This window comes from Phocoena phocoena, chromosome 15 (genome assembly GCF_963924675.1).
Source record: "Phocoena phocoena chromosome 15, mPhoPho1.1, whole genome shotgun sequence".
NCBI classification, from domain to species: domain Eukaryota; kingdom Metazoa; phylum Chordata; class Mammalia; order Artiodactyla; family Phocoenidae; genus Phocoena; species Phocoena phocoena.
The window spans coordinates 26,650,084-26,664,995 of record NC_089233.1 but is presented as its reverse complement, the minus strand read 5'-3'; positions in this window follow the sequence as shown (position 1 = coordinate 26,664,995).

Here is a 14,912-nt window from a genome sequence, read left to right as displayed (position 1 = left end):
ATAGAAGAAATTCAGAGGTAGACAGACTAAGGCTAGAAGTAGATGTACATTATGAAAGTAAGCTCCTGCTTTCTTTTTACACTGTTGTCCTTAGCATATGGCTTCCGTCCTCAGTGTTGTGGAAAAATGGTCAAAAAATGGCTGCTAGAGCTCCAGATATCACATCCATGTACCAGGCAGAAAAAAAAGGAGGAAAGGTGGAAGGGCAATGGGTGTGCTTTTCAATTCATTCAACTGAGTTAAATATTTTTAGGTGCTATTGATGTTATTTTTGTGTACTATCTAAAATCATCTCATGTACCTTGGGAGGAATGTGTTGCATACTTTGCCCACAAGTAGTTGGGTGCATAATGGTCACTCTCAAGTCTGTTTGCTTTGAAATACTTCTCTTTCCGTATTGCAGTGTCCTTCATTCTCCCCAAGGCCACCAACACAAAGTGTGCAGATACAGTATTGTCGTCATTCTTTATTGAAGACCTGGGTCAGTTGCAGAAGGAAACTTTAATATAGGAAGGAAATGTTTAAAGTTCTCACTGCTAGAGCTTTCCTTTGAGTTGCAAAAGGAAGCCATCTAAAGACATGAACCCTTCACAAGTAGCAAAATCCTTCGGGTGTTATACTCCCTGCTTCTGATCTGGCTTGCCCAAACTCAGGTCTGCAATTCTCCCCCAAAACTTCTCCAAATCTCTGTTCAAATCTTTATCACCTTTCTAGAAAAGGAAGGAGAAGGACAGCCACTATCTTCTTCCAATTTTTGCTTCCTCTCTTCTCTATGGAAAGAACCTCAATTTTATTTCAGGGGCCAATGCAACCAGCAGGAGGAAGATTTCCAGTCCTCTCTTACCACCAGAGTTAGTGAAAATTATACAAGAATAACTTGCTGGGTGGAGTTTCCAGGAAGGCTTCTTAAAGAAGGCTGATTCATCTAGGAGTTGTACCTTTTTCTCTCCTCCCTTGTTTCCTACCTCCTGCCTGGAAAAGCTGATGTAATTGCAGGAGTTCCAGCAGCTATTTTGAACCATGAGTCACTTTGACTATGAAAGCTGACATTTTAGTAGAGAAAAAAAAAGTAAGGACTATAGGTCCTTGATGACCATGAAGCCACACGACCAGTTCTAAACTCCTACCTCTGCACTTCTTCTATATACAAGAAAAATAAACACCTACCTTATTTAAGCCACTGTTATTTTGGTTTTCTTTTACATGCAGTTTCTGAACCTTATCCTAACTGATAAAGCAATCTTTAGTGTAAAGATTTTATTATGAATATAAATGAATTCACTATCTCAGTGGTTCTCAAACTTTGGCATGCATCAGAATCACCAGGGGATTTGTTAAAACACAGAGTGCTGGGGCCCTTCCCCACAGCTCCTGATTTGGTTATTCTGGGGTAAAGCCTGAGGATCTGCATTCCTAACAAGTCCCAGGTAGAGCTGATGCTGATGCTTTGGCTACCAGACTTTGAGAACCGCTACAATGGTTCATTCCTAATTTATGTGGACAATTTTCTTCTTCGAGACTGTGAAGAAAACAAGCCACTGGGGACTGAGTCATACTTGTTTTTCCCTTTCTGGCTTTTTGGGCCAAGAATTCTTTCCTCAGACATAGCAAACTGTACCTTTTGCCTGAATTTTTTTCTTTTTTGTCAGCCTGCCCCTCCATGTCTACCATTATCAGAATCCTTGCCAACTTGCTAACATGGACTTTGGGTGCTGGCAGAGATCCATGTAATTAATGTAAATCCACCATTTGTGAGCACTTTATCTTGTGCATTTTCTATTTTCCCTTGATCTTTAATGCCAGAGGTTTCACAGACAATAGCTCAAAATCGTGTTGCAAAAAAAAGGGGGGGTGGGGGGTTGTGTTTACAGCTTTTGGTTTTGCTGTTTTATTTTGCACTTGAAGAGAGACACATTTTTTACTCTAACATATTGTTTTGATTCATTATCTCTACAGCAGGTCAGGTCACCCCATCGCCCAACATGAATTTTTTCTTCAGGGTTCTTTCCAATCGACCCATACATTTTCCTCTTCTAGAGGATTCAAAGCAATGATAATATATCACTGAACAATTTGTTTACCACCCAGCACCCATTCTCCTGTATTTTGGTGATAACATACCGGTTTCCACTTAAAAACTACCTCCCCTCACTCTTAGCCTTCCCCTCACTGTAGAACATGTGACCCAAGTCATGACCTATCAGAGCCCATATTTTTCTTGTCATGGACTGAATTGTGTTCCCTGCCCCGCCCCTGCAAAAAAAATTCATATGTTGGAGTCCTAATCCCTAGGACCTCAGAATGTGACTAGATTTGGAGATGGGGGTCTTTAAAGAGACAATTAGTTTAAAATGAGTTCATAAGTGTTGGCCCTAATCCAATGTGACTGGTATCCTTATAAGAAGAAGAAAGTTGGGGGCTTCCCTGGTGGCGCAGTGGTTGAGAGTCTGCCTGCCGATGCACGGGACCGGTCCAGGAAGATCCCACATGCCGCAGAGCGGCTGGGCCCGTGAGCCATGGCCGCTGAGCCTGCGCGTCCGGAGCCTGTGCTCCGCGGCGGGAGAGGCCACAACAGTGAGAGGCCCGCATACCGCAAAACAAACAAACAAACAAACAAAAACATGTGGGCCTGATTTGGCCTATGGACTACAGTTTGCCAACCATTACTCTGGAGCAATGACAAAAAATGACACAAAAATGTATAAGCAAAAAGTTGACAGGGAAGCTTTCCAGGGAAGCCACCCTCCATGGGGTAGCTGCTTCCATCTGTGGCACTTCCACTTCAACAGACATTTCACTACAGCGGGAGAAAGAAGATGGAGAATCACACAGTGGCTCTTAAATGCTTTCACCTAGGAGTGACAGATGATATTTATGCTTCCAGCCCCTTGGTCAGAATTAGTCACATGTTTATAAACCAGAGGAGGCTGGGAAATGTAGTCTTTTAGTTGCCCAGGAAGAGAAGGAGGATGGGAAATAGTGACTACCACAGTGGAATACTTTTGGTGCGTGGAGGGAAGGCAATAGATTTCTTGAAAACCAATGAGGAGGAAGCAGAGAGGAATAAAGGATGCAGGCAAGTGGAGAGGAGACTATATGCGGTTGCTACTCAGTTCAGTTGTTCCTCAAAATGCACCTGTGCACCAGCCTGTCCATGACACTGACATAAGGAACATGTCACAGTAAAGCTAAATTGACAGTATGGTCTGTCATTATTGCTAGGTTGACAATAATGAATGGCTTTACATTTTTTGGTTTTAAAATGTCTTTCCTTTTATGAAATGATGGTGATCATAGCTAGTAAGTGCTTATTTAATGTCGTAAGCTGGCAAAATTAAAAATTGGCACCTGCCCATAACTTTCCCCATTTTTTTAAAGTTACTGTGTCAGTCTGTAAAATGAGATTCTGGGAGCCACTGATCTAGTTAATGGTTTTGCCTAGAACTTGCTTTAGCTGTTTTTGAGCACCCACTCAGCACTGTTTAGCATGTTTCCTCATTCATCCCCCACAACAACAAAGAGGAAGGTTTTATTATCCCAAATTTACAGATAAGGCCACAGCGAATGAGAAGAAACTGCTGCTGGTTATAATTTCTCAGTTGTCCCACTTTTCAACCCTATAATAAATTCTTTTTCCCATACTACTCTTTGTAGTTCTGCCTTTCTGATTGAGTCCTTGCTGATGCACACGGCGATCTTCATCCCAGGGTCTGCTTCTGGGGAATCTGACTGAAGGCAAAATGCTTAATAAATGATGGCTACATGACCTTCCAAGGTCACGTGGTTAATTAAGGCAATGCTGGACCTCAGTCCAGATCTACATGACTGAAGTCCATGTCCTGTCCCCAGAGCACACTGCCACTTTAGACACTGAGCTACCCCAAAGCAGCAAATTAAGAGGAACTTCTAGGTCACATTCACCTAGATCATATTGGCAGAAATTCCTCCAGATATATAAGAATGATATTTAACATTTAAGCCCATTAATCAAGCACGCCCTGCCTGCACACTCTCACCAGAAGGAGTTACCATCGCAGACTCATGCACCACAGTGCCTGAGAGCAGCATCTGACTAATTCTCAGCACAGGTGCTCTTGTCAAATATTGATAGCTGGTCTGAAGTCAAAATAAAGTATCTCTGGCTCTTCCTACACCAGCAGGTGTTTCTCACTCCTGGTGCCTGAAATGTTTGTGACTTCTAAGACTGTTTCTAAGTGTTAGAAACAAACAGCATTTGGAAAGCTGCATACATCATATGAAGTCGTTCCGCTTTTACAAGGGATTTGCTAAGTCTGATGTGTGAGCATAAATATTTGTATATTCATAAATTTTTGGTACTGATGCACTTAAAATTCACTGTTCCCGAGAAAGGCAGGAAGAGGCCGGACAACTATGAAAAAGCATGGCTTTTTTGAGAGTTCTCCACGAAACAAATTTGTAAATATCCAAATTTCTTTATGTCATTAAAACCCAAAGTGTTATGAATTAAGATTAAAATATCAAACTTTCAGTAGGGTATGGGGAAGCCTCAAATAAAACTTTATTTTTCTAACTTAATAAAACATTACTACCAAAATGAGGTAATTTTTATACCAAATATTTTCCATCTATATAAATTTCTAATAATCCCTCTTATGTCTATACTTTCTTCTCAGTAGATGAGAATAAGTTCTAGAGATCATAAGTTATTTTAAAACTACTTTTATTCTGGGACTTCAAAAAACACACGGAATATACTTTCTTTTGAGTTCTCTGTAACTTGGGACCCATAATCCATTGCCATAAAATATCACAGATCTTATTATTCATAAGCAATATTTTGGTGGAATAGTTAAATGATGCAAAGATTTGTTTCTTTAAAATTATGATTCACATTTGAGGCCTATAAAAAAGCACTGAAATGTAAGGAAAGATAATATTACCCTAAAGGCTCAGAGATAAAGCATAACTTAAAAGTGATTTTCTAAAAGAAACGGAAAGAATTTTTTTAAATACTTGTTGGTAAATAGCAAGTAAGTTTACATTTATCCTTAGCTGATAGGTAGATAGATAGATAGATAGATAGATAAGGAATCAACAATCCTCTATAAAACAAAAGTAGAGAGCCTCAAAAGAAAAAAAGCCATATGAAATTTAAAAAAAAGAACTCAAGGAAATCTAAACTCTAGTAGAAGAATTAAAATTCACACTGAAGATAACTTAAAGCATAAGGGACACTAGAAAACTGTGCTATAGAGAACAAATTTGGAAAATGCTAAAGAGTATAGAAAAAGAAAAAAAAGCAATGAAAATCCATATTTTTGAAAGATAGAAATACAAAAGCAATAACCATAAAACAAAATATCAGATATAAGACCAAACATGTTTATTGTAACAGTAAGTGGGTTAAATTTCTCTGTCAAATGGTTAGGAATTTCAAATAAGGTTTTAAAAACTAAAATTCTATTTTGCTTAAAAAAAAAACCTCTATTTTGCTTTAAAAAAAAATATATATATATATATGTCTTGGAAAGGAAGAGTGAAGTAACTGAAGAAGACCTATCAGGAAAATGCAAACAAAAATGAAGCATGGATGATAGAGTAGGTGAGAATTCAGCACGTAAGCACACGTGCTGAATGGACAGGTTGCATGGACAGGTTGTGCTAGAGGCATCCTGTACCGGCTCACAGAGCTGAGTGGACACACCTCTTCCTACCTCTACCTTTGGAGATCTGGTTTGCCGGCATACCACTGTATACACTTCTTTTCTTCAGTCTACTCCTTAACATTTCCCAGTTTTAAGGATACAACTTCTCCTTTTAGATCTTGGTTATCATCATTAAAGAACTTTCATTTATTGTGATGGTTAATATTTATGTGTCAACTTCACTAACCATGGGTACCCAGACATTTGGACAAACATTATTCTGGGTGTTTCTGTGAGGTTGTTTTTGGACAACATTAACATTTTAATCAATAGAGTAAAAAGATTGCCCTCCATAATGTAGGTGAGCCCTATCCAATCCACTGAAGGCTTGACTAGAAAACAAAGAACAACCTTCCCCCTAGTAAGAGGGAATTCTCCAGTAGACTGCCTCTGGACTTCATTTGGACCATCGATTCTTCCAGATCTCCAGATCGCTTGCTTTCAAACTGGAACTGCACCATTCATTTTCCTGGATCTTCAGTCTGCTGGCCCACACTGCAGATTTGAACCTGGCCAGACTCCATAATCAGGTGAGCCAATTCATTATAATAAATAAATATATATATACACACCCGTACACACACACATCCTATTGGTCCTGTTTCTCTGAAGAGCTCTGATTAATACACTTATACATTACATGCTTCACTTTAAAGATTTTAAAAAAATATTTGTGTTGTAATATGGGCAATAATTATTTAGATTTAATGTAAGCATTAGTAATTTAATTATTTGCCACCAATTGTTTTATACCATGAATTCCACATATTTGGTTTCTTTAATTTGCTTCATTTTTTGGTTGTCTGAAATATGATGGCAGGTAATTATTTTCAGGAAGTGTATGTTAAGGGTATACATCTTGAGCGTGTCTGAGAATGTCTTTCTGTTGCATTCTCATATGAACAGCAGAGGAGGCAGGTATCAAGATCTTAACGCAATATCTCATCCTCTCCAAGTTCTGTGCAAGTTGCTCCATTGTCTTTGATCATTGGTTTGCAGATAAGAAAAATCTTAACCTTATCTTTTTTCCGCAATAAGTAGTGCTCTTCATATTCTTTTTCTTCTCCTTAAAATGCAAACATTTCACTAGATTAGCCTATTTCATTGATTAAAGATGAAATTTTTTGCATTTTTATACCCTCTGGAATCAAGATACACCTTACAGTTTCTGTCTACCATATGGCAGTAGTGTCATCATTCTGCAAACCCTTCTATCGACACCTCTGAAAAATATCAAGCATGAAACCCTCTTAAACTCAATACTGTATGGGTTATACTCTTCGTTAGTCTATTTTCATTAGTCTATTTTTGCCCATGCTTAGTAAACCCTAAATTTAATACCTAAATCTTTATTCAGCTAAAAATCAAAGTATCTTCTATTATTTATTTAAAATATTCCTTCTCTATTTACTGTTTGTTCCTTCTGAAATTCTTCTCATTCTTCTCCCTCTGTCCTACATTTCCTTTATCTTTTCTTAAGTCAATGTCCACATCTTTATCTTCTTCTTCTGAGTTTTGGGAGAAATTTTAGAGCATGTCTCCCCCTTCACTGATTCCACTTTCTGCAATAGACAACCTATATATATATGATTGTATCATCACAGATTTTAATTTATCCATTGTGTATGTTTTCTCCATACAATCCTTCCCAATCTCCACCTCTTTCCTCTTTAAGATCACCCGCAAATATAATGTTTACAATGCAATGCTCCAAAGAATTGTGTTAAAACATAATTTAGAAAACTTCTAAACATTGATTTTTCTCCCATTTCTTGCAGCACCTCTAGCTCACCAGGCAATTTTTGTTCTGATTGTTAAGTTTGATCCCCCTCTTTTGAAATCTGATATTCTTTCATATACCAGTTGGGTTTTTCTTATGTGCTTGCACATCTGTGGTGATGAGCAGCGATGTCAAAGCCATTGTGTCCGGTGTCAGTGGTGTGTCTGTCCGGCTCAGAGTTTGAGTAAAACATGGTTCACCTCCTCCACATTCAACTTTAGGCAGCCTTTCCCCCACTCTTTCCTTCTCCTCATCCTGTAAGCGAAATTCCTCCCAGAGAATGGAACTGGCCAATGTGGCTTTATTAAAGAGAAAGCCAGTTCATCTGGCCCTCTCCACCCTGTCCCTAACATCTATCCCTCTTCCTCCTGGTAACCAGGATTTTCCCCTCTCGCCTCCAACAAGCCACCTCTCCAGGGTCCAGTCAACAGATCTGACTTGAGTGCTACATAACTGCACAGCCATTCTCTAAACCCTCATCAGTCATTATTCCTACCAAGGCAAAGTACACCCCAGAGGGACATTTTATATTTCCTAAAATGATGTGAGATAATTAAGATGCTATTAACTAGTCTTGAATCATTTTGGAGTCTTAAATTCTTTACCTAATGAGATTAGGGACTCACACTAATATTATGGGAAGGTAATTTATTTCCTTCATCAAAATAAACAAGCAATTGCTCACATCCCAAAAGATGGTAAACACTATCTATATTTGTGGAGTTATATTTGGGAATAGGATATGAAAAGATGAGAAAGCCTGCATAACTTATTGTTGATTTCATCAAGGTGGAAATCTGTATTTACACAAATCAATTAGAACAAAAATAATAAAGCATACTAATCATTATATGCACACAGATCAAGAATAAGTTTTTGGGGGCTTCCCTGGTGGCGCAGTGGTTGGGAGTCCGCCTGCCGATGCAGGAGATGCGGGTTCGTGCCCGGGTGCGGGAAGATCCCACATGCCGCGGAGTGGCTGGGCCCATGAGCCATGGCCGCTGAGCCTGCGCGTCCGGAACCTGTGCTCCGCAACGGGAGAGGCCACAGCAGTGAGAGGCCCGCGTACCGCAAAAAAAAAAAAATAAAATAAAAAAATAAGTTTTTGCAGCTATATTCACACATGCTGTATGTGCTACATATTGACAAAGCTCAAACTCATTGATCTACAGTATATATTATATAGATATTATATATTGATCTATATAGATCTGTAATATATATTATACACAATCTATATTCCATATAGATCAATATAATATATATACCTACATACACATATAATCTAAAATGCATCTATATTTAAACTGAATTGAATCCATAAGTCTATTTTTCAGTTCCTTCCCTTGGATTTAATGCTTACTCAAAATAAATTCACCCAAAAAGTTAATATTCAATTTCCATTTATTTGCAATCTTCTTTCTTGGAACCATAGTAATTTTTCTGGAGGAAGAAACAAGGAAAATTTCATCTAAATATAATTTCTTTATTTAATTTTAATAATATATTTTAATATACAACTGGTGTTAGGAATAAAATGTGTGGTGAATAAAATGATTGGGGGAGAAATGTGTATTTTCTCAGAGTGCTAACAATTTGATATGAAATATAGCTCTTTGAAGCTTCAGCTCACACTAACAAAACTACCTCCATACTGTCTTTTGACATCTATGGTTACCAAGTTGCTCTGTTCTTGCAGGTATACACTTCATTCAAAAATATCTTTTCCCTAATATTTACTGAGCTCTGTCTATGCAGCAGATTAACTCAGTTAATCCTCAAAACATTTCCATGAGTTAACTTTCATTTCTGTATACCCATTTCACAGGTGAAAAGTCTGAGGATCAAGAAATTTGCCACAGCCATATAATTTGTAAGATGCAGAAGCAGGACTCAAAGATACAACTCTCTGGTTCCAGGGCCTGTGCTTTTGTGAGTACATTGGGCTGAACCTCCTGGAATGAGGCTTCTTTTTGGCTACTTTGGTTACACAGATACACTGTTATAGACTTTCCAAAAGTGCTGTTATCCAATTAGCTAAAATGCCTATGGAAATCAAGAACGGATTGTTACTAGGAAATCTAAATTTCAATGTTTTTCAATAAATCAAGGAAAAAAATTATATGATCATATCCATAGACGCTTAAGAATATTTGATAAAATCCAACGTCCATTCCAGAATTTAAATAAACTACTAAAAAGGAGAAATAACATATACGAAAATTACCCCAGACCAGAAGAAACACCTTAAAATGGAAACAAACAGTTCCACTAAAGCCAAAGGCAAGGCATGACCATTATTAAACTTTGTTCTGCAGAAACCTCCCAGCCAAGTCCCAGACCTCTGGAAACCAGACTCATGTGTCCCCAGGTAGAAACCTGGTGGATTCTTCTCCCAAAAAAACAACACTTCCCAAGAGGAAAGACCTAGAGAAGGTGAAGTACGGAGATTCCTCAATGAAACCAATTAGTCCACCAGCCCCACTCACACACACAGAGCTTCCAGTCATCCCTTTGGTGCCCCACTCTTTAATATTAACAGAGAGCCAGTGATCACCAAGCATGTGATGACAGCCTCTAACAGACAGGATGGAAGCAGGAAAAGGAACTTCTAGGAGACAGAGACTGGCTTTCACATCTCTTTACAGATCATGAAAAGGCCATTTACACACTTTTGCCACATCCTAGCAGCTGGGGATATGGACAGACATCTCCATTTTGGGCTTTGGATGTGAAACAAGTGATACAAAGAAACAGAGACAGAGGAGAATGTGTCCACCATCCAGTGGTGGCCACAGTGGCTCATACTCCTCCTGGGGAGTAGCTCTACCTATGGTCTTGGTCCCTAATTTCCCTGGTTTCTGTTCTTAGTAACCTGATTCTCTAGCCTTCCTGGCAATTCTGTGAACCACAGAATAGCTTTCAACAAAAAGCTTTCTGCTTTTTAATAAACCAGAATCAATTTCAATTGCTCACCCTCAAGCACCTATCTTACACTGATCTCCAAATTATATTGTTAGGTGAAAAGCAATATGATAAGTATAATATCATTCAAATAAAAGCAAAAGCTATCTACAAAAAATAGTTATGGTTACTTTTTCTCTTCTTCCTTTTACTGTTCTGTATTTTCCCATTTTTGTGCACTAAACATACGTATAATAATGTTAAAATGTGCTTAATAATTGGTAAATGCATTTCCTGTCTGTCACAAGTCAGATTCTCCAGGGAGTAGACTTTGAGAAAAAGATTTCCATAAAGGAAATTCATTGGGGTGTTCTCAACACCTATAAGGAAGTAAAGAAAGCAAGACTGATCAAAAGGAGAGGTTGAATTGTGATGCAGTCACAACAAAGGCCTCAGCTGATCCTATAAGGTGTTCTGGAGCTGGGTTGGCCTGAATTGGGGAAAGAGAACTTCCGACCCCTGCATCAACCAGTCCTTAGTTGTGGCCACCCCTGTAAAGAGCCAGGGAGTAATCTTGAGCAAAGCACCTCTTTTTAGCTGAAGGCAATTCTTAGAAAGGAACTCAGCCAAGAACTTACAACTGCCAATATTCCCAGCAGCTGAGAAAATGAATGTTTCAGTACTGGAAGGGAGTGATCTTGTCAGCACATTAAAGTATCCACTACAGTCTACCTCTTGTCAGATCCATGTGTTTCACATAATTAAGTCTGTGAGCAGCTTCTCCAGGATTCTGTTGGGTCTTTTTTCCTGGGGCAAATTTCCACAGGATAATTAATGTGATGAACTATGGCCCCCATCACTAAAGCAGGTCCTAGTGCCAAAACTGCTTCTTTTTATGCCCCCTCCTCCAACCAGCCATTCTAGATTCCCCTCACCCATGGCTAGCACTTCTGCAGGTCAAGGTGGCTTGTCTGGTGGAGCAATCTAGACCCTCTTTTTTTTTTTTTTACATCTTTATTGGAGTATAATTGCTTTACAATGGTGTGTTAATTTCTGCTTTACAACAAAGTGAATCAGTCATACATATACATATGTTCCCATATCTCCTCCCTCTTGCATCTCCCTCCCTCCCACCCTCCCTATCCCACCCCTCCAGGCGGTCACAAAGCACGGAGCTGATCTCCCTGTGCTATGCAGCTGCTTTAGACCCTCTTATCTGAGGAGTCTGAGCACCTGGTCACATGTGTTTCTCAGGCCAACCAAAATTGCCATCACAATTGGGCCAATGAGTATCAAAAGACACCCAAGGATTTCTTCAGTGAGAAATACATTTCTGTTGTTTATAAGCTACCCAATCTGTGGTATCTTGTTATAGCAGCCCAAACAGGCTACAACACATAGATATCATACCACCGCCTCCAAAGTACTTGCCACTTCTTGCCCATTTGGTATGTCAATGATGTCATCAGTAGAGTGAGCCAATAGGATGTTCTATGGGATGTCCAGATGACCAAGGACCTTTGGGACTATATTTTGACAAAGGGAAGGAAAGTTAATAAGACTGACTGGGGCAAGAAAATAAATGTATACTGTTGTCCATCCTAAGTAAATGCAAACTGTTTCTGGTCCTCCTTTCTGATAGGGGTGAAAATCAGCACATTTCTTCCATCAGCAGTCACATGCCATGTACCTGAGGACATATTGATCTCCTCCAGCAAAAGATACCATATCTGGCACAGCAGCTATGTTCCAGTTACCTACTTGTAACAAACCATTCAATGCCTTAAAACAATAACAAGCATTTATTTTGCTCTAATTCTGGAGATCAACTCAGCTCAGGTGGGCAGTTCTCAATCAGGGTCTCTCATGTGGTTACAGTTAGTCAGTGCCTGGGGTCAGGGTCATCACAAAGCCTTTTTCACTCATATGTCTGGTCCCTGGGCTGGGATGACTCAAATAGCTACAGGTTGAAACATCCAAGGTTGCTCAAGCAAGTCTCACCACTCTCTCTCTCTCTCTCTCTCTCTCTCTCTCTCTCTCTCCCTCTCTCTCTCCCCCCCCTCTCTCTCTCTCTCTTCTCTCTTCTCTCTTCTCTCTTCTCTCTCTCTCTCTTCCCCTCTCCTCCCTCTCTCTCACCCATATCTCAAAGTAGTGTTTTGACACGGTGGACTCAGGGTAGCCAGACTGGTTACATGGCAACTGAAGGCTCCCAGAGTGAGTGTCCCAAAAGAAACCAACATGGCCTTTACTAAACTAACCTTGGAAGTCATGCAGCAGAATCACTTCTGCCACATTTTAATCATCAAGATAGTCTCAAAGCCCCCTCTAGATTCAAGGACAGGGGATCTGAACAGCACCTCTTGAGGGAAGAGTGTCAAAGAATTTGCAGGTAGGTTTCAAAAGCATCCCATGCTGCAACTGGGGCCACTACTTTGTTGAGTTTGCAGTATCCACTCTCGCCTACGAGGATTCATCTGACTTTTGTAGGGGACAGACCAGTGAATTAAATGAAGGTATGATGGGGATTGCTACCCCCTGCAATATTGTTTTTTATATACTATTCTGGCTGAAGTGAGAGAGAAGGGTCATTTTAGACACTTGCAGTTGGCCTGCTCCCACTATGGTAGTTTTTACTCCACTGGCCAGAGAAGCAATGCGGGGCTCTCACAAACACCTAATATATCCATTCCAATCATACCTGGCTAGCCCCAGGAAGGAGAAGGGATGAGGCAGCTCTCTTCAGCTGAGAGCAAGACTTAGAGACTCAGATGAGAACTGTTGGCCTCCAACATTTCCAGCAGATGAGGAAATAAATATTTCTGCTTTGAATGGAGTATGAGGAAGCACACCACAGCATCCACTGCACTGACTATAGTGTATGATAAAATTTGATATGGTTAAAAAATTCAAGGATTTATCTGGAAGTGACATAGGAGAGAAAAGAGAAGGAATGCCATTTATTCTTTTTTCGAGATTGGGTAAAGAATCAACCTTTTGATTTATTAGTCCTAAAGAATAATCTCCATGAATAAGCTATTCACAATCTCATTTCTCCCACCAAAATGATACACAAACTATCATACTATTTCTTCCTTTCTGTTATTCCAAGCACTTGTCTTGACTTCTAAACATCATTCTCACTCCAAATGTCAATGCTGTATATCATATCTCCCTGTGGAGGCAAAACTAGGCCTGATTAGATTTATGTTAAATAACAATCAATTCTACTTTTGAAATGAGCCAGCTTTGAATTCCCTAAACCTATTTTTTTATTGGGAAAGTACCTTCACCCGATGGCATTTCTTAGAAAAATATAAGAAGCAAACTCCAAATCAAGCATCTCAGAGGTCAAGAAAGGACCAGGCCATGAAGAAATGACAAAATGGGATTTTTTTTCAAATGGCTATAATTTAGATTCATTTATTTACTAAATTAATGCTTTTAACCCCAAAATTTAGTTCAATGTATAATAACTGATTTAGCTTTTATTGAATTACATTTTTATTTGTTAATTTTATTTATTTTTTAATACTTTTTTAAACTATATGATTCAAAATAGCAAAAAGAATTAAAAGATAAACAATGAAAAACAAAAATCTCCCTCTCATCCTGAATCTAATCTGTCCAATTTCCTTCAACAGAAAACCAACTATCTTAGTTTCTTATATCCTGCCAGATTTTTTAATGTATATTCAAGCATAAATCTATATTCACAAAAATTATCTTACACAAAAGGTAGCATATTTTATACATTGTTCTGCACCTTGCTTTTTTCACTCAACAAAATCAATTGTTTTTGATTAATAAAAAACCATAGTGTTTGGGGGGGATTTTTTACAGTAAAATATTATTATTTGGGATTTTTGGATAATCATAGTATTATTGCAAGTATGCTTAAAATGATAGCTATGTATTACTTATAAATTACAAAATTAAGTCTGTATACAGGCCCCACCCCAAGGACAAGGTCCTACAATAAAATTACATGATTTATTTCTTTTTAATATTAAGTCAAAAGTCGCTACAGGCAATGTGGTCCAATAATCAGACCCAAATTTAATGTCTTCTTCTATCATCCCTGCCCTCTTCTACAAGACGGCAGAACCACATTTGGAGAAAACATCAGAAGTCTACATTTAAGACCCTTGTGAATAGGTCCCCAGGGAAATGGCCCCTCCCATCACTAGCCCAACTTTCCCCCACAAGACTAACTCCAAATCAGGCAAATGGATTACAACAGCAGAGTCATCAGTGCCTACTAACAAAGCCAGATAACTCTTAGAACATTGTCATTTGCAAGGTCAAACCTCTTTGCCAGAGCCATTTCCAAGGCATGTACAGTCACACAGGCTCAGGAAGGCCCCATGCTTGGTAGAATGCTCTGTGGTCACCACCTTGAAATTCTCAATTTTTTAACAAGATGCCCTGAATTTTTATTTTGCACTGCCCTCTGCCTCTTCTCAGAATGCATTCTAAGACAGAGGGTGCAGTAAGGGAAAAAGAATGTCTCCAAAAATAAGGAAAAACACACTCCACAAAAC